Below are 20,633 nucleotides of genomic sequence, written 5' to 3' on the forward strand. Positions count from 1 at the left end.
GATACGACATCAGAAGGATTTGAATTTTTTGCCCAACCCTAGAGGGTACATAGTGTAAGAATTGCAAACAGGCGGGGGGAGGTGAGAGGGCAGAGAAATGCTTTCATGTTTTGCAAAGAGTGTTAAGGGGTGCGTTCGGGGGAAAAGTTGTTGTCAAAGTAACTTTCTCGCTACCGGAGAAGCAAGCTCCAGTTTTCCTGCTGTGCTTTGGATTATATTGCAGCCCATGTATCCATATTTCTTGGAATTTGTCATGCTCTCCTTGGATATTGTTTATTCCTTGTAAGCTCTGGATTTATATCTCAAGACTATATTTGTAACTGGCTTTTGGTGTTTTACTTCGCTTTTTGAAGAACTTTTTACTATCTATCTTTAATAAACGAAAAAGACTCAAACCTGCTGTGGAGTCTGTGTGCTAAAGAAAGGTGAATCAAGGCTGAGGCATGACAATTTGGACTAGACATGTGCATTCGGGAGAAACCTGTACCATTTAGTGTCTCAGCATTGGTTGGGAGCCCCGATCTGTTTTTTGAAAGCCTCCTGAAATTGAGAGGGTTGTTTTCGGTTTTTTGTTTCAGGGCCCAAAGATCGGACATACTGGCTCACCTTCCTGGCATGCGTTCTTACCTGCCACCTGCTGTTTCTATTCTAGGGTAAGAGGCACTCGACATGTATGGCAGTATGTGTAAGCAGGCCCATAAAGTGTGCATGCCTGCCACTGCCTGCAGCCAAGCGCCTCTTACTCTAGAGTAAGAGGCGCTCAGCTGCAGACGCACTCCAGGCCTGTCTGCCTGCACGCCCCTACACACACACCCTACCACACTCTGTGAGAAGAGAAACGGAAGACACAAAAGAAATAGTAGAAATGGTAGGAACTAATTTCGCGCAAGGAGCCTCCAGTGGCCTAGGGGATAAAAGCCTTGTGACTTGAAGGTTGGGTTGCTGACCTGAAGGCTGCCAGGTTCGAATCCCACCCGGAGAGAGCGCGGATGATCTCTCTCTATCAGCTCCAGCTCCATGCGGGGATATGAGAGAAGCCTCCCACAAGGATGGTAAAACATCAAAAACATCCGGGCATCCCCTGGGCAACGTCCTTGCAGACGGCCAATTCTCTCACTCCAGAAGCAACTCCGGTTGCTCCTGACATGAAAAAAAAAATTCGCGCACATGTCTAATTTGGACGCTTCTCATTCATAGGGTTGCCATAGTTGAAGACAACTTAATGGAAGTTAACAACAACAAATTAAGTCTCGGCTTTTGAATGTTTGAGTAGGGCAGCTGCAAGATCTTGGAGGAAACAGCTGCTGAAACATACTGTTATCAGACTTGCCTGCACCCGTAGAGTTGATTACTATTTGGGGTGAAGTGGACAATGCCATCTCATTGTCACTGTTGAAAAAAGATGTGATAACAGGCTTTTATACCTGGAATAGCAGGAACATCATGTTAGTTTACTCAGGCAGGCCCTGATCGTGTTCAGCATAATGTGCGAGAAGAGCTAATCATGAATCATACTCGAGGAAGGAATCAGCAAGAAGAGGCTAAGAGATGGCCCGTAGTATGATCCAGTCATAGTCAAGGGCATGACAGTGCTATAGATCTTGGCTTTAGGAAAGTCTTAATAGAAAACAATGATAATAAGGAATCTGAAAAGTGAATTTTATCTATCTTTAAAGGAAATTAAATAGAACCATTACCATCGGAGCGTTCTGAAAATAATAGACTTGAACATATCCAAGGGCATCCATTCCCATGGGCTTGGAAACTCTAAGCTTTCCCTGTTAATAGCATATTATTCCACAAAGTAACTAAAACACAGAGGAATTCTAGTAAGCATTTTTTTTAAAAAAAAAACATTGGGTTCCAAGTACTTCGGATTATTAATAGGTTCATAACTCTAATTAATCCTACTCTTGGCAGTGCTGTGTAGACAGAGGAAGGGCCATTAGCACCTAGTCTGCATTGCTAGACCAAGATGAAGTGGTTCTCACCTTTCTGTGTACTTGCACCTTGGTCACAGGGTTAATACCTCAGGTTCAATTCCCACCCATTGCCACTTTGGGCCCTTCCCCACTGCCCCTATATCTCAGGATCTGATCCCAGATTATTTATCCCAGGTTATCTGGCAGTGAGGACTCGTATATCCAGTTGAAAGCAGATAATCTGGGAACAGATCCTGGGATAAAGGGCAGTGTGGAAGGGCCCATAGTTGCCTTGATAGAGGGATGTTATCACAGTGAATGTTGCCATTTTAAATATACAGAATGCCTGGTCTTTGTGGGTCACACTGTCTTGACCTCTGAGAGAGATTATAACTTGAGTCTTAAAGTGGGAGGGTCACCGTGTTTCAGTTTTAATCTCAGAGGTGTGTAATTTCCTACAAAGTTTCTACTTGATACATTCAAATGGAATCCCCATTGGAGCCATTTTTCTTCTGCCACTCATCCTGAAATAGGCAAGATGGACTACTTTACGTTCCATTTACAAGCCAGATGTCTTTGTAAATATGATTTGTAAGTGTTGATTATCTTATCTTTATAAGATAAGATAATCATTTGTCATCTAATCTTTGCAATGATATATTTGTATATATCATCTGATCTTTGTAAATATCTTTTTGTAAATACAGTAGAGTCTCACTTATCCAAGCCTCACTTATCCAAGCCTCTGGATTATCCAAGCCATTTTTGTAGTCAATGTTTTCAATATATCGTGAGATTTTGGTGCTAAATTCGTAAATACAATAATTACAACATAACATTACTGCGTATTGAACTACTTTTTCTGTCAGATTTGTTGTATAACATGATGTTTTAGTGCTTAATTTGTATAATCATAACCTAATTGGATGTTTAATAGGCTTTTCCTTAATCCCTCCTTATTATCCAAGATATTCGCTTATCCAAGCTTCTGCTGGCCCGTTTAGCTTGGATAAGTGAGACTCTACTGTATATCTTTGTAGTAATTTTAAAGCATGTACATTAAATTTTGAGCCCCAGTAGTGCAGTGGGTTAAATCGCTAAGCTGCTGAATTTGCTGACTGAAAATTGGCAGTTTGAATCAGGGGAGCAGGGGGAGCTCTCACTGTTAGCCACAGCTTCTGCCAACCTAGTAGTTCAAAAACATGCAAATATGGGTAGATCAATAGGTACCACTTCAGCGGGAAGATAACAGCACTCATACAGTCATGCTGGCCACATGACCTTGGAGGTGTCTATGGACAATGCTGGCTCTTTGGCTTAGAAATGGAGCCGAGCACCAACCCCCAGAATAAGACACAACTAGACTTAATGTCAGGGGGAAACCTTTACCTTTACCTAAATTAAATTTCATTTCTACAAAATAATAACAAAGTAGCGGTAAGAAACGAAAAGGTATATGTACAAGTAGAGAAATAATTTTTAAAACACTAAGAATAGACAGATGCAAATACTTTGATATATTTTAAACATCTATTTTAATGTCACATTCACTACTACTGTCTTTCTCCATACTTTTACATCCATCAACTACTTAATGGTAAATGTGAGAGAATTTCCAAAGGTCACAAATGTCATTCTATTTCCACCCTCCTGCAAGTATACAAGAAGTAAGTTCCAGTCTTTCTGAAAGTTACCTGTTTATTTTTCTTTTAACAATACAGTGTTCCCTCACTTATCGCGGGGGTTACGTTCCAGGACCACCGCAAAAAGTGAAAATCTGCGAAGTAGGGTCGCTATATTTGTGTTGTTTACAATCTCACTGGCAAGTAGCTCCCGCTGCTGCTGCTGCCACTGCCTTGTGAGGCAAAAACAAAGTTGCTTCAGCCTCCTTTTCTCTCCCTTCGGCTTCTCCTTCCTTCCTTCCTTCCTTCCTTCCTTCCTTCCTTCCTTCCTTCCTTCCTTCCTTAGGCTTCTCCTTAGGAAGGAAGTAGAAAGAGGGATTTATAATACTATTTTATGATTTATACTATTATTTTAGTGTTTATTTAAAAACCACGAAAGAGCGAGTCCATGAAAAGCGAACTGCAAAGTAGTGAGGGAACACTGTATAGTTAATCTATCAATTTTTTCAATTTCAAGTAATTTTTGCATCCAATTGTTCATCCCAAGGATTTCTATGTTTTTCCACAGCTGTGTACAAAGTATTGTATCTGATGTAACCATATCTATTCATATTTTTTTCATGTTGATATATTACTAACCCACTGCCAAGCAGGACCTCTGTCTAAGTGAGGGGGAGAAATTGAATGCATTGAGGTCAAGCTGTAACATGTGAAGGTATGTGTATTGTGGTTCAGATTTTTAAAAAGCTATTTCTGAATGAAGAAAAAAACATAAAATCTTGGGCAAATTTGGCCAGAACAACTTGATTGGGATTTCCCCAAAGTTTTCTTTATATAGGCCTTATGGCAATAATTGTTTGAAGTGGTTTTCTAATATCGGCTTTGACTGTTGTCTTGTTTGAATTGGGTTTATTGTGTGCTTTAATTTTCTCTAAGCTACCCCAAGAGCTCATATTACCAGCTAGAGAGTTGGATCTATCTAATCTCAAAATAAATAAAACAAAGAAAGGTTACTTCCTATTCCTATACTACTGTGTTTGTGTTGAGTTTCCTTCTTTGGAAAAGCAAGACATTGCATAACTCATCAAGTGGGAATGTGTTTACACATTGTAAATCACAGCAGGCTTCCCATGTATTGCTTGATTAGTAGCAACGGGTAGTGGCTCAGAATTTTAAGAATACAGTAGAGTCTCACTTATCCAAGCTAAACGGGCCGGCAGAAGCTTGGATAAGCAAATATCTTGGATAATAAGGAGGGATTAAGGAAAAGTCTATTAAACATCAAATTAGCTTATTGTTTTACAAATTAAGCACCAAAACATCATGTTATACAACAAATTTGACAGAAAAAGTAGTTTAATACGCAGTGATGTTATGTTGTAATTACTGTATTTACGAATTTAGCACCAAAATATCACGATATATTAAAAACATTGACTACAAAAATGGCTTGGATAATCCAGAGGCTTGGATAAGCAAGGCTTGGATAAGTGAGACTCTACTGTACCTCATTTGAGCCATGTTTTCTAATCCACATGTTGGGATACAACGTTTGCCCTGATCCTGTTTGTGCAAAACCAAAAAGGTTTAGCAGCATTAATTTAAAAAGATTTCTGACATTGACTTAGTCTGTCAATCTGATTCCTAAAACACATGGAGAATTGAAGAGATATATAGTTGTCATAGTTGCAGTCATCATCAGTTTATTGTCTTTAAGCTTCACTTTTTATGTCAAATATATCTGGGATATACAAATAAATAGTGTTCAAGAGATTATTAAAGAAAAATATTCCAGTAAAAATGGAAGGAAGAAAATTTCTTCAAGGTTAAATCTTACTGTGTTGGTTTCTTTAAAAAAAACAATGGACTCATTTATTGAAGAAGTTGATTAAATTTAAAAAATCACATTAGAATAGGGAATTTTCTGAGAAAAATATAGAACTACAAGTATCTCAAGAGTCTTTCAAAATTACACCTGGGTTCTTGACAGCACCTGTCCAACAATGAGGCGAATTAAGCGGTCGCTTGGGGCGCAAAACATACGGGGGCACAGTCAAGACTGCTTTTTCTGTTGATTTCTTGTAAAACATGATGTTTTGTTGCTTAATTTGTAAAATCTTATTGCAATTTGATGTTTAATAGGCTTTTCCTTAATCCCTCTTTATTATCCAACATTTTCGCTTATCCAACGCTTTTATTTTTTTAGTTATTGGTTTGGGGGGGGGGGGCGCCAAAATTCTGTTCGCCTACACTTGAAAAATACCTAGGGCCGGCTCTGGTTCTTGATATTCTAGGTTAGCTAGAATTCCAAAATCTGAAATCCATCAAAATCCAAAATTGTCCACATAAATGGTTGAGATTGTAACAGCTTGACCTTCTGATGTTTCAGTGTACAAAAACCTGGTTTCGTACACAAAATTATTCAAAAGTATTGTATTAAATTACCTTTAGGCTATATGTATAGGGCAGTGGTTCTCAGCCTGTGGATCCCCAGATGTTTTGCCCATCAACTCCCAGGAATCCTAACCGCTGGTAAACTAGCTGGGATTTCTGGTAGTTGTAGGCCAAAACACCTGGGGACTCGCAGGTTGAGAACCACTGGTATAGGGTAAATATGAAACATAAGATATTTCATTAAGCACCAATATGAAAAAGCATGTATTCCCAAATGCCCCCCCCCCCCAAAAAAAATTCTGAAATCCAAAACATTTCTGGTACCTTCTGAATAAGAGATAGTCAACTTGTTCTCCATCATCCAGAGATGATGGAGAAGGTCTTGTGCATGTTTGGAAAGGAAACTGATTGAATGTAAATGTCTTTTTCCTCCTCGGCATCTGTAACTCCACCCATGTTTGAGTTCAGCTGACTTTTTCATTTAGTTATACTAGTTTGTGGGGGGGATTCTTGCCTTTGCCTCTGGTATGAGTTCCTCTTTGTATGATAGATTATTATTTTTATCGTGTCAGAAGCGACTTGAGACCATACTGCTAGTTGCTTCTGGTGTGAGAGAATTGGCCATCTACAGAGATATTGCCCAGGGGATGCCCGGCTGTGTTACCATCCTGCTGGGAGGCTTCTCTCAATTCCCTGAAAGCTAGAGCTGACAGATGAGACCTCACCTTGTCTCTCGGATTCAAACCACCAACCTTCAGGTTAGCAGTTCAGCCAGCACAAGGCCCATTGCACCACCACAGCTCCCTATGATAGGTGTTCATGGAAAATGCGTCAGCTGACTCCTTTATTAATGACTCTCTTTCATACACACAGCTTTTATTGGCATACAACAATAAAATCACAACACTGGTATATACAACAAGAGAAACTCACAGGTAAAAAGGAAATATACTTCAAAGTTACTAATTTTAAGGATAAAATTTGCAACCATCTCACAAAAGAATGCATCAGAATTGTTCAGAAGATATGGAATTTTTAACACCGTAGCCATTGAGAACACTGTGAAAAAATGGAATTCAAGTTTTAATGCCAATCTTTCACATTACATTAGTGGTTCCCAACCTTTTTTGGGGCAGGTCCCACTTTATCACAACCCACTTTGACTAGGGCCCACTCTCCAACATTAGTACCAATAGGGTTACAAATCAGTTTTTGATTTTAGATTTTAGATGCAATTTGGTTATTTGGGGTGTTAATTCAGAAAACTGCATTGGATAGACCACATCAGCTCTAGTTTCGGATACAGAACATATGCCATCCAGTAGTTGCCATCTGCTTGCCCACAGAAAACCATATTCAATAATCTAGAGCTGATGTGGTCTATCCAATGCAATGCTCAGCTCTGTGGAAAGGAGCAGACAGAAAATTAATAAAATAAATAAATAAAGAGGAAGAAGGTTCAGGACAGGATTTTTGTTCTCATAGCCCACTATAGGGCCACGGACCACAGGTTGAGAACCACTGCATTACATAATCACAGCAGCCTCTTTAATGGCCATTCTGTATGTGACTTTGTGAATTTAATATTTCATAGAGCCCAAAGTTCCCTGGCAAAGCAGTTTAAATAATGGACAAAAATATTACTTTTACTTTACCATTGAAGTGTATATTAGATAGTTTCTCTTTTATTTTTATATGTATAAGAAGAATTAAGAAGGCAGAGCTTCACTTTAGCCCAAGTAAACAGTGGGAACACAAAGATTACCCGAAGAAGCATTGAAACTGGCCTATACCCGGGAAACCAGTCTTAATCACCCCGGCACCACAGATCACTTGGCCATCCCTGATATCCAGCAATGGATTAGTCTCAACACCTTGGAACAACAAACGATTCCTTTAACTCTGAAACATATCGATATATGACGTGTATCCAGGAGCTACTCTACGAAGAACTTATACATACGTTATGTTATTTACTTAATTGACTTTATCAATGCTCCAGTAACACTTGAGAACACTATCAAGATGGCAGTAAGATTTTGTTTGGTTTTCATTTATTCGATTTGGCAAAACTGGAACTAAACTAGAGACTGTAACAGTTTTATTTTAAGTCTTATGTGAATGGTTGCCAAATTGTATATTTGTATGTTAAGAACTGGTAATTAACTCGATTCAACGCTGAGACATCACTTTAGATTATTATTAAGTCGACAATAAGACTTTGTTTGGTTTTCATTTCTATTCGGCAAAACTGGAATTAAAACTAGAAACTGTAATAGTTCTTCTGTAATACCTTTGTAAGTGTTGCCAAATTGTACACCTTTATGTTAAAAACTATACTAATTCAGTGAATGAGAATACAAGTATTGGATACCTTAAGTAGAGTATACGTTGCTATATATACTACTAGTAGACGTGAGAGATTTTACAGGGACGGGGCTATGATCTACCACTGATTCCACTCAAATCCAGTTTAGATTGATGTTAATATGACACCATAATGCCCTTCTTTTGCAATTTGGAAAACAGTTGTCACTAAAATTTGTTTAAATTTGTATATACAGTAGAGTCTCACTTATCCAACATAAGTGGGCTGGCAGAATGTTGGATAAGCGAATATGTTGGATAATGAGGAGGCATTAAGGAAAAGCCTATTAAACATCAAATTAGGTTATGATTTTACAAATGAAGCACCAAAACATCATGTTAGACAACAAATTTTGTTGAAAAAGTAGTTCAATACGCAGTAATGCTATGTAGTATTTACTGTATTTATGAATTTAGCACCAAAATATCACGATATATTGAAAACATTGACTACAAAAATGCGTTGGATAATCCAGAACGTTGGATAAGCGAGTGTTGGATAAGTGAGACTCTACTGTATATTACATTACAAATATAGAACTTATATATCCATTACTTTATACTATATATCATACTTTCCTTGTTACGTTTCACTGTAGATTATAGACATGTGCGCTTTTAGTTAAAAATTCAAATCCCCCAAGTTCACAGAATGGTGCCATTATAGTGTTACCAAAATGCTATGGGTGTGTAGTGTGAAGGAGACCAAATTTTTGGTTTAGTCGATAAACCCTATGGAGCCATTCATTATATGGTTAAAATGAATTCAGGGCGAGCATGCCAGTTCCACCTCTCTTGTCCTTACATTGTGGTTTATTTCAAAATGTATTCATTGTCTTACAGTCCTATTAATAATATTATTTTAAAGTCTGTATCTCTCCATATGAGCTATCCAAGCTTTATCATCACCAGGGGAACACTTTCTCTCCACCCTTCCAGCTCGTATGGGGAAAGCCAAGGAAAGAGCCTTCCTGGTGGCTTCTCCTTTCTATGGAGATAGAAAGCTCCGCTCTTTAGATAGATGGATGAATAAAAATAGATAGCTAAATAATGACTCGTCACTTGCTTATTTTACAGACACTTCATATTCATGTTCTGCTTTGTATTTCAGTTTGAAAAACACAAAGTCAAAAAGGTTAAACCCATTAAAGTGACTGGGAAAAGCAAAAACAATGTTAGAGCCTTTCAAAAGTTGTGTTGAAATGATGCAGTTTACTGAAAGCAGTTGCATTAGACTCAAGGAACTCGTGACCTTGAAACATTAGGTGATGACAGAGACTTAATTATACTTAATGATACAGCTGAATTAAATCCCACATTATCTGCTTTGAACTGGAATATATGGCAGTGTGGATTCAGATAATCCAGTTCAAAGCAGATATTGTGGGATTTTCTGCCTTGATATTCTGGGATATAGGGTTATGCGGAAGGGCCCTTAGTCTTCTTTAGATGGTCTGCAGGGGGCAGTTTTGCATTTTTTCTTGAGATGAATGAAAGACTTACTCTGAATTTTTTTTGGAACATTTGCATAATCATTGGCTAATCTCCATTATCTTGATTGGGTTTTTGCCAAGTCATGAGGATTCACCTGGAATTTGTCAGTGACAAAGCAGCTACCCAATCCAACAAAATTTGGTGCCAGAAGACCTTCTACAGAATTAACTGAGAGATAAAAATCTAGGCTGTTGTTTGCCTTACAAAGAGTGTGAAGGATCAAAGGATGTTTGTCATCACAATAATACAGAATTTTCGGTGACACATAAATTGCAAAATTGTGCAGATAAAGTCCAACATGCAAATCTTCCCCAGGTTTTCAAGTCTTTGGAGGAGATTTTTCTGTCTGCTCTGACACACTTGGAGACACACATTTAATAGGGGTGTCTTGGTGTCCACACAGATAGATATTCAGATGCACTTTTCAAAAAGTATAAGCTGCTACTGATAGACCAAATAAAAACTCCCTTTACATTTTAGCTTTATCTGTTTAATGGAAGGATCGATTAATTCTTTTTGTATTCTTCTTTTTCTAATTTTGTTCTAAACTCTTTTTCTAAAAATGATTTTAAAATGAATTTTATTGGTGCCTAGACACCTTGGGAGCCATTTCTGACATAACGGCAGAATATAATAACTAAATGCAGTTCAATGAAGTTAAATGGGAACCCATACCTCCAGCGAAGCCCATATACAATGCTTTTGATATGTTACATATAGAGAAAAGAAAAATAAGGTTGGTGAATACTTTTTTAAAAAATGAAGTATTTAGGAAGCTGAAATAAAACAGCATAGGCAATGCCTCTAGCTGAAGCTGATTTGCAAAATGTGAGTCAATATAATCCAATTTTGACATTTTGGGATTTGGAGCCATTGGTTGTTATTATGTGACTTCAAGTCATTTTGCCTTAAGGTGACTCTAAGGCAAAAACCCTATTACAAGGGTTTTAGTGGCATATTTTGTTTAGAGTGGGGTTACTTTTGCATTCCTCTGAGAGTGTTGTTGTTATTAATCTTTGTTTATGCAAAGAAAGGAAGGAAGGAAGGAAGGAAGGAAGGAAGGAAGGAAGGAAGGAAGGAAGGAAGGAAGGAAGGAAGGAAGGAAGGAAGGTCTCCACTTCTAAAATTGCACTGAATTAAGTATAGTTATATTTTATGTTTGTGTGTGTTTTTAATGAATCTCCAATTGCTTCCTTACCCTTGCCTTCTCTATATGCCAAATATCACTCATGCAGAAAAGCAATTATATATACAGTAGAGTCTCACTTATCCAACACTCGCTTATCCAACGTTCTGGATTATCCAACGCATTTTTGTAGTCAATGTTTTCAATACATCATGATATTTTGGTGCTAAATTCATAAATACAGTAATTACTACATAGCATTACTGTGTATTGAACTACTTTTTCTGTCAAATTTGTTGTATAACATGATGTTTTGGTGCTTAATTTGTAAAATCATAACCTAATCTAATGTTTAATAGGCTTTTACTTAATCTCTCCTTATTATCCAACATATTCATTTATCCAACGTTCTGCTGGCCCGTTTACGTTGGATAAGTGAGACTCTACTGTATATAAATATATAGAGGAGGGGGGAGACTAAGAGTGAGTGTGCCTACACTTCAGAGTTTGATGCAGTTTGATACCATTTTAACTGGCTAACAGCTGTGCTGCAGAAAAATCCTGCTGATCAATAGCCGGGTCAGGGTCGAGCATCCGCTATTGGCCCCAGCTCATCTGCCCACCTAGCAGGTCGAAAGCAGAAATGTGAGTAGATAAATAGGTACCGCTTTTAGCGCCCTTAAGGACATCGATCAGAGAAAAGCTCCTTGGCATGGAAGATGGAGCAGCAGCATCACTGTGGCTGGAGGAGGGAAGGAGGGAAGGAAGGAAGGAAGGAAGGAAGGAAGGAAGGAAATTTGATCCTATCTGCTGAACAGATACAATCTTAGAAACTGATGAGGACGAAGGGGATGTGGGGATGTGGGGTTTTACCGATTTTCACGAATATCTAAAAAAAAAAAGTTTATGATGAACCAGTTGAAGTCAGATGGAAGTCAACAGCTGTATGTATATTTTTTCTCTTTTTATTATTTTTTTCCTTCTTTTTCTTTTTTCTTTCACCTTATTTCCTACTTTCTAATAACAATAAGTGTTCCTCCACTTTCGATGTGAAACTACTACTTTCTGCTAATATATATTTATTTTTATTTTATTTTTTTAAACATAAAACCTCTAATAAAGATATTTTTTTTAAAAAAAAAAGGAAAGAAAGAAAGAAATCAGGCAGCTGTCATACCAATATAAATGAATTACTAAAATATCAATTTTTAACACTCCTCTTAAAGAGTGCATGGGGAATGTACTTTACTGGTATAAAAAGCACTGCATGTTTACAGATGTAAAGTTAAAGATCCAGATGATGTTTGATCTCTGATAGGCAGAACCCATCTGATACCTTCTCTCTCTTTGGTTCTTTTAGCATTTTGAGTTTCTTAAAGTTATTCTTTGAAAACCTATAGATACTCCTCATGCCATTAAAACAACTTTTTGGAAACATTCCTTGCCAAAGCAAGAGGAGGGGAAGAAGATCATAATGAAATAAAAATAGACATACACACGTAAAAACACTCCATGGTGGCTTTTATTTTTATTTTATCGTTTTTATCTTCTCTCTTTCAGTGGACACAGCCTATTGAAGCCACTGAGAACAGGAGCGGGAGCAGCTTCCTTCCCCGGCCTAATACTTAATGTATGGCTTCCATGTCTGCCCTAGAGGCAAAAGAAGATTTCTTTACTGAGATGCAATCAGCTCTGGCCAATCAGTAATAAGGGTTAATCAGCTGATCGATTGGTCCCTGAACAGCTTGGCCCTGGCTCCTTTCTGACTGGCCCTGGCCTGGCCTTCGGGCAAGAGGTTGGGAACTTTTAATTAGCAGCAGCAGCAGCCACAGCAACTCTGCTGGCTGAATGGTCAATGGGTTCGCCACTGAGGCTGCTTGGCTTGAATAATAATAGAACTCCACAGGAGAGAGAGCCAAAGCAAGAGGACAACAAAGACACTCGGTGAGATGGAGCATCAGAAGATAAGGGGAGAACTGCCCACAACAGAACTCGCCAAAGACATGTTTGGGGTTGGGTGCCCTTTGTCACTGCACCGCCACAATTGTTGAAACTGTTGACCTGCACAAAACAATACATAACCTGTTTCTATGTCCAGGGAGGAATGTGTATTGCATACAAGGTGGCCATTACTTGAAGCAACATGGAATGGAAAATTCTACCAAGAAAACTGGTTTCTGACTTCAGTAACATGAGAAAACAAATGAGGGGGGTAAAGGGAGGTCATGTCACTTTAGGGCTGAATATGTCAAAGACCAGCAATGGCTTTTTCAAGCCTTCCATTTAATAAATTATCCAAATAGAAGGAGAAAACGTGGAGGCAGTGACAGACTTTATATTTCTAGGCGCGAAGATCACTGCAGATGCAGACTGCATCCAGGAAATCAGAAGACGTTTACTTCTTGGGAGGAGAGCAATGGCCAACCTTGACAAAATAGTGAAGAGCAGAGACATCACACTGACAACGAAGGTCCGCATAGTCAAAGCAATGGTATTCCCCGTAGTAACTTATGGATGCAAGAGCTGGACCATAAGGAAGGCTGAGCGAAGGAAGATAGACGCTTTTGAACTCTGGTGCTGGAGGAAAATCCTGAGAGTGCCTTGGACTGCAAGAAGATCCAACCAGTCCATCCTCCAGGAGATAATGCCCGGCTGCTCACTGGAGGGAAGGATATTAGAGGCAAAGCTGAAGTATTTTGGCCACATCATGAGGAGACAGGAAAGCTTGGAAAAGGTCACGATGCTGGAGAAAATGGAAGGAAAAAGGAAGAGAGGTCGACCAAGGGCAAGATGGATAGACGGTATCCTTGAAGTGACTGGCTTGACCTTGAAGGAACTGGGGGTGGCAATGGCCGAAAGGGAGCTCTGGCGTGGACTGGTCCATGAGGTCACAAAGAGTAGGAGACAACTAAACGACTGAGCAGCAGCAGCAGCAAGATATGGTTTTTTAAAAAATGATATGTTGTTGTTATGTGCCTTCAAGTTGTTTTTAGCTTATGATGGCCTAAGATGAACCTTTCACAGGGTTTTCTGGGGCTTTTTTTAATTTTGTAAGAAGCAACTTGAGAACATACTGCAAACTGCTTCTGGTGTGAGAGAATTGGCAGTCTACAGAGACATTGCCCGAGGGATGCCCGGATGTGTTACTGGGAGGTGTCTCTCATGTCCCCACAAGCTAGAGCTGACAAATAGAAGCTTACCCCATCTCGAGGGTTCGAACTAGGAAACTTCAGGTCAGCAACCCAATCTTCAGGTTAGCAGTTCACTGAGAGTGTGCAACTTGCCTGAAGTCACCCAGTGGGTTTCCATGACTAAGTGAGGGATTGAACCCTGGTATCCACAGAGTAGTCCAACAGAGTATTTCAACACCAGGCAGCCTCTTTTTAATTTCAGGTTAAAAAACCTATATTCAACCTAAAATTAAAAATGGCAACATACTCAAATACTGAATAGATGGTTCTGATAAAGCTTGATTTCAGGTCCACTGGTGATGGTGTTATGTGCCCTCAAGGAGACGCCAACTAGTGTTTTTTACAAGATTTCCTCTGAGACCTCTTCCACAAAACTGAATAAAATACCACATTATCTGCTTTGAACTAGAATATATGGCAGTGTGGACTCAGATACCCCAGTCAAAGCAGATATTGTGGGATTTTCTGCCTTGATATTTTGGGTTATATGGCTGTATGGAAGGGCCCTGAGGCTGGAAGAGTATGATTTGCTCAAGGTCACCCAATGAGTTTCCATTCCTAAGGAGGGGTTTGAACCCTGATCTCCTGAAATCTTAGTCTACCATGCACTACATTTCCCTCTTTGCATGAACAGGTTCAGTGCATATTACACTGATAGATTAGAGCATTTGCACCTGGTTTTCAGAGTTAATATGGTATGACATGTTGGGTCAACACTCATGCAATGCAAATCCAAATTGCCACTGACCCACAAAACTTATTGAGAGATCTTGAGCCAACTTTTTTTCACAAACTGTTTTACCTCATAAATTTGTTATGAAGATAAAAAAAAATATTGGTAAAGACAGTTATGTATGTTGCCTTCAGCTCATGGGAAGTTTGCCCATCTGCAATAATTCTATACACAACATCATCTTTTTTAAATTTTGGTGTATTGGGAGGCAGAGGGGCATTCACACACTCAACACAATTTTATGCTTTACATGTTTAGACAAATGTCTATTGTTGGTGAGAAAGATCAATTTAAAACCTGATGTTTTCAATTTATACCTACTACTGGCAAATTATCTGTATATGTAATGTAACATTAGATTAATTTATTGCTTACTATGTAATGTTAAGATACAGTGGAACAGTTTGACTAAAAGATGAACATTATGAAACCCCAGTACTTTTGACAGTTTAGCACATGCTTAAATGTCTCTCATTGTAAACAATGTGCTTTAGAATGAGTTGTAACTGAGGGGTGAATTTTTTTGTACTGCAGGTTCGCAAAAAATGAATGCTCCCCTGTGACAAAAAAGATATATTTTAGTCTCTATCAGAGCTTGGGGAGGGGTACTGGTGGGAATTTGTTTTCATGTCAGGAGTGACTTGAGAAACTCCAAGTCGCTTCTGGTGTGAGAGAATTGGCCATCTGCAAGGACGTTACCCAGGGGGTGCCCGGATGTTTTGATGTTTTACCATCCTTGTGGGAGGTTTCTCTCATGTCCCTGCATGGAGTTGGAGCTCATAGAAGGAGCTCGTCCGCACTTTCCCCGGGTTGGATTCGAACCGACAACCTTCAGGTCAGCAACCCAACATTCAAGTCTTCAGTCTTGCCAGCATAAGGGTTTAACCCACTGCATCACCGGGGCATCACTGGCTGGCATCACTGGGTTGCTGTGAGTTTTCTGGGCTGTATGGCCATGATCCAGAAGCATTCTCTCCTGATGTTTCACCCACATCTATGGCAGGCATCCTCAGAGGTTGTGAGATATATTGGAAACTAAGTCAGTGAGGTTAATATATCTGTAGATGGACGACCTAGAGAAGCTATTGAAATCCACAAGCATGGTGACAATTTCAACAGAAAGGAGGAAATCATGAACAAAATCTGGCTACCAGTATTTTTTAAAACCTCTAAAATCAGGACAGACGATAAATAACAACACTCTGAAAACAGGGGACTTCCAGACATGAAACAATCAGGGCCGGCTAACACCTCCCAACAAAGGATTCCCTCTGACAAGAATCAGCCAGGCTTTGAAGCTGCAAGGCTTTTCAATACTAATCAAGGTGATTAATTGCAACATTCACACTGGCCTCCAACAGACAAGAGTTCTTTCTCCCACCCTGGACCTTCCACAGATATATAAACCCCACTTGCCTGGTTTCCAACAGACCACACAACCTCTGATGATGCCTGCCATAAATGTGAGTGAAATGTCAGGAAAGAATGCTTCTGGAACATGGCCATACATCTTGGAAAACTCACAACAACCCATTATAGGAGTTGTAGCCCACAGACTCCTGGAGGGTCACATTTGAACCCACCCCTAGACTTATTAGTGTGGCATTTCAGGGGCAGAAATAAATGTAGAGAGCAGATCTTTGAACAAACCATGCATTTTCTCTAACTTACTTGTAGATGATCTAACATTTCTTTACTTGTTGAATATACTATGCACTTTCACTAGGTTTATCTAAATAACAAATCTCAGTGTTGGTTTGATTTGACATGTATTCCCCAAAAGAATCCTGGAATTGCAGTTTTTTAAGTGTCGATAGGATTCTATCCTCGGGCTTGCTGCATCTCATGCTGTAATTTCCATGGTGTTTGGAAAAGCAGAATAAATGCTAAACCTTCTTAAGCCAGTGTTAAGTCCAATATTATGCAAGCTGACCTTTCTCATCTCCACTCTGTAGCCCTCTCCTCCATTATCCACACCCAAGATGCGCTCTAGGCATTCATCCAATCCTCTGGAGCAAATGTGGGGATACAGGTTGCAGCCTGCAGGCTTTGGTGAGGAGAGGACATCTGATCCACCAGGAATGATCCATCATACCTTGATCCATTCTGCTGGCAAAAACTGTGAATATAACCCATATAACATAATTATACCATAAAAGAGCATTAGTCTCTACCTGTAAAAATGCAATACGTCCCACATTATATTGCCTATGGCTATTGCAGATGCCATATGAATTTGTGAGCATAACATGCTAATTCAAAATTCTAGGTGTTGTGGCTAGATTAAAATGACATCATTATCATGGAATATTTTGTACCATTTGGCGACCTTGCCTCCTCAATTTTATTTTTTGATCTTCAAGCTGTGCATCTTGAAGGGCTGATCCAGCGTTGGAATACATAAACAGAACTGAACAAGTACATGTAGATACTGCTCATTTCTATGTGAGCAATTTAAGTATGCACTGAATTTTAGTTGAATTATGTCTAGCTGGTTTCTGTTTGTTTGTTTTTAATGTAGTGTTGAGCAGCAAATGTGTGTTCTTCCTCTTTTATATTTAATTCTTGGGACCTACTGCATTACTGAGTAAGGTTTTTTAATGGAGGAGAAGATAAAGACGAATACAGTTGTACCCCTTTCTGCATTTCAAATGTGTGAATTGCTGAGTTGGGGCTTGAAGGTATGTTGTGCAATAAATGAAACAGAGGACCAATTTTTGTGCCTTACAATGCATCTACACTGTTACTTAGGTGACCCCTGTCTGAGTATGATAGCCCTCCAAGTCTTAGCGGTGGATACATACGTGGCTGTGGAGACCTATTCTTGATCCACATGTTCTTCCGCTGTGAGGGCATCGGTTTCCAGGTGGAAGGCAGTAGGATTGACATGCCTTCCTCTTGACATGTTTATCCCTTTCATGCCCTTTCGAATACCGCAGCACTGCTGGTCACAGCTGACCTCTAGTTAGAGCATTGAAGAGCCAGGGCTTGCCAATTCTCGGTGTCTATGCCATAGTTTTAAAGGTTAGCTTTAAGCCCATCTTTAAATCTCTTTTCCTGCCCACCAACATTCCATTTTCCGTTCTAGAGTTGGGAGTAACGTAACTGCTTTGACAGACAGTGATCGGGCATTCAGACAACGTGGCCAGTCCAGCAGAGTTGATGGCATAGGCGCATTGCTTCAGTGCTGGTGGTCTTTGCTTCTTCCAGCACACCAACATTTATCCGCCTGTCTTCCCAAGAGATTTGCAGGATTTTTCAGAGACAACACTGATGGAATCGTTCCAGGAATTGGGTGTGACTTCTGTAGACAGTCCACATTCTGCAGGCATATAGCAGGGTTGGGTGCATCTGCACTGTAAAAGTAATGCAGTTTGACAACACTTTACCTGCCATGGCTCAATGCTGTAGAATTGTGGGATTTGTAGTTTGGTCAGCATTTTAGTCAGAGAAGGCTCAAAAACATCTAACACTGAAGCATCCACGATTCCATAGCATTGAGCCATGGCAGTTAAAGTGATGTCAAACTGCATTAATTCTACAGTGGTAATTCTACAAGTAAAGGTAAAGGTTTTCCCTTGACATTAAGTCTAGTATCCGACTCTGGGCATGGGTGTTCATCTCCATTTCTAAGCTGAAGAGCTGGTGTTGTTTGTAGACATCTCCTAGCTCATGTTGCCGGCATGACTTCATGGAGCACCATTACCTTCCCACCAGGGCGGTACCTATTGATGTACTCACAATTGCATGTTTTTGAACTGCTAGGTTGGTAGAAGTTGGGGCTAATAGCAGGAGCTCACCCCACTCCCTGGATTCGAATTGCTGGCCTTTAGGTCTGCAGATTCAGCAGCTCAGCGGTTTAATCCGCTGCACCACCAGGGGCTAAATTCTACAAATATTTCCTTAATTTTGAAAAGAGATTAACACTATCTCCTTGGTATTTTGAACACCAAATCCTAACACTGTTGACTATTGACCATGCTCACTGAGATTTCTGGGAGTTGAAATAAAAAATGACAGAGTTGTCTTATACCGTTTCCCCAGCAAAGTGCCCTTTGGCAAGTTGGCACATCTGTCGGAAGGACTTTTTCTAACCAAAGCAGTGGTGGAGGAATGGCTTACCCAACAGTGGCTCCACTCAGCTACCCTCGCCATATAAATAGGCAGTGTGGGGGGTGGATATGAGTCATACCAAGGTTTTTGGACCCCAGCAGCTACCCAAGAATGGCAAGGGAGGTGCTGGCCTTGCCTTTGTCTAAATTGTGGGGAAAGACCTCCTTTGAATGTGCCGATGCATTGAAATTGGAACTTGCCTTCCCCACCTTATGCTAGCCACTGGACATCCTTGGCTCTCCTAGTGTTGCCACTTTTGTCCATTTCTCACAAAATCAACCGCGGCATTCCTTCTGTCTGCTTTTTCATGCTGGCAATCGCCTGCTTTGCAACAGCCACAGACATAACACAAAGAAACAAGACTTAAGTGCATCCCACAAGCAGCACACAACTAGACTCATTCATTCATTCTCGCTATAATCGTTTTGGATGGTCGCTGAAATGAAGCATATTGTTAGGGGCAGACATCAAGAGAACAAACAGGCTTTGAGAGCAGACAGCGAAAACGCAGTTTTTATCATTTCAAATCTAATCCTGGGATTCTTTTTTTCCCCCCTGCCCTTGAAAAAAAGGAAACAAACAAAGAGTCAGAGAGCAGAAATTATGTTATTTAAACTGACACTGCCTAAATGGGAGCCCTTTTTATTATTCCCGTTCCTTTCCCCCACCCCCCTTTTTCTGGTGATCTCTCATAAACGCACAATGTGTTCATCACAGACACGGAGCCAACTTCATTACTATTTATATTGCTCTAGACTGGTTGTGTGCAGTCAATTCATAATTGTCCAGTTTTTCTAATTAATCACAAAAGATTTTTGTTTTGCCCGCAGCTAGTGCTGGGGTGACTCACAATGGCAAGCCAAAGCTCATACATCAAACACAAGCCCTCCTTGACTCCAGCCTCCTTCTGCCGGGGAATGCTGCCTGGCTCTTCTTTTACACTCCAGCCCTCACTGGGCATGTGCAGCCCCAGGCAAAGGATCTGTCCTCTACGGCTGCTCTCTTGTTATTTTTATCTGATGCTTGCATTTTCAGCTCAGACCAGGTCCAGATATTTAGGAAGAATATTGTCACAGCGATGGGAATGATCCCTCCTTCCCTTCTTTTTGAAATTTTACATATATATATATATATATATATATATATGCATGTGTTTATATATAAACACACATGCACACATATATATGGAATGTACACACTGCCTATGGTTTCGAAATTCACACAATGGTCTGACCCAGTGGATTATATAAGGCTAATTACATCCGACTGTTCTAGGAATGTACTTTTGTTTTGGGTCATGTCGTCCGACTGTTGTTTACTTAGAAGTAAACGCTGTTGAGCTCAAGGCTCCTTGCTTTCATGTAACTGTGAGCATCATTGCATGATTCACATCACTTTAGCTGCTTTATAAAATAAACAACGTTGTAAGTGCACAACTTGAAGAGAGCTTGCAGGTGGACAGCTTTCGAAAACAAACCAGACATATCTGCTCTCCCAAAAGTCTGGCGGTATTGAGACTAGAATGGAGTAGTAAAAGTTTTGCTAGACTGTATTACTTTAGACGGCAGGTTTAAAGGATGATGTATGCGTTTCCCATTTGGAAAAAATAATGCTCCATGTCTATTAATTATTTTTGTTGTTGTGTTCTTTCAAGCCATTTCTAACCAATAG

At 39.7% G+C, this 20,633-nt stretch overlaps 1 long non-coding RNA gene across 1 annotated transcript; it reads left to right on the plus strand.

The window, feature by feature from the left end:
* Positions 1–4,107: 4,107 nt before the first annotated feature.
* On the plus strand, positions 4,108–17,563 carry LOC134298240 (uncharacterized). The gene is made up of 2 exons (XR_010005200.1): positions 4,108–4,259; positions 12,486–17,563. It is a non-coding gene; the product is annotated as an uncharacterized LOC134298240 (long non-coding RNA).
* Positions 17,564–20,633: the final 3,070 nt, after the last annotated feature.

The sequence above is a fragment of the Anolis carolinensis genome, chromosome 4 (assembly GCF_035594765.1).
Source record: "Anolis carolinensis isolate JA03-04 chromosome 4, rAnoCar3.1.pri, whole genome shotgun sequence".
Taxonomy (NCBI): Eukaryota; Metazoa; Chordata; class Lepidosauria; order Squamata; family Dactyloidae; genus Anolis; species Anolis carolinensis.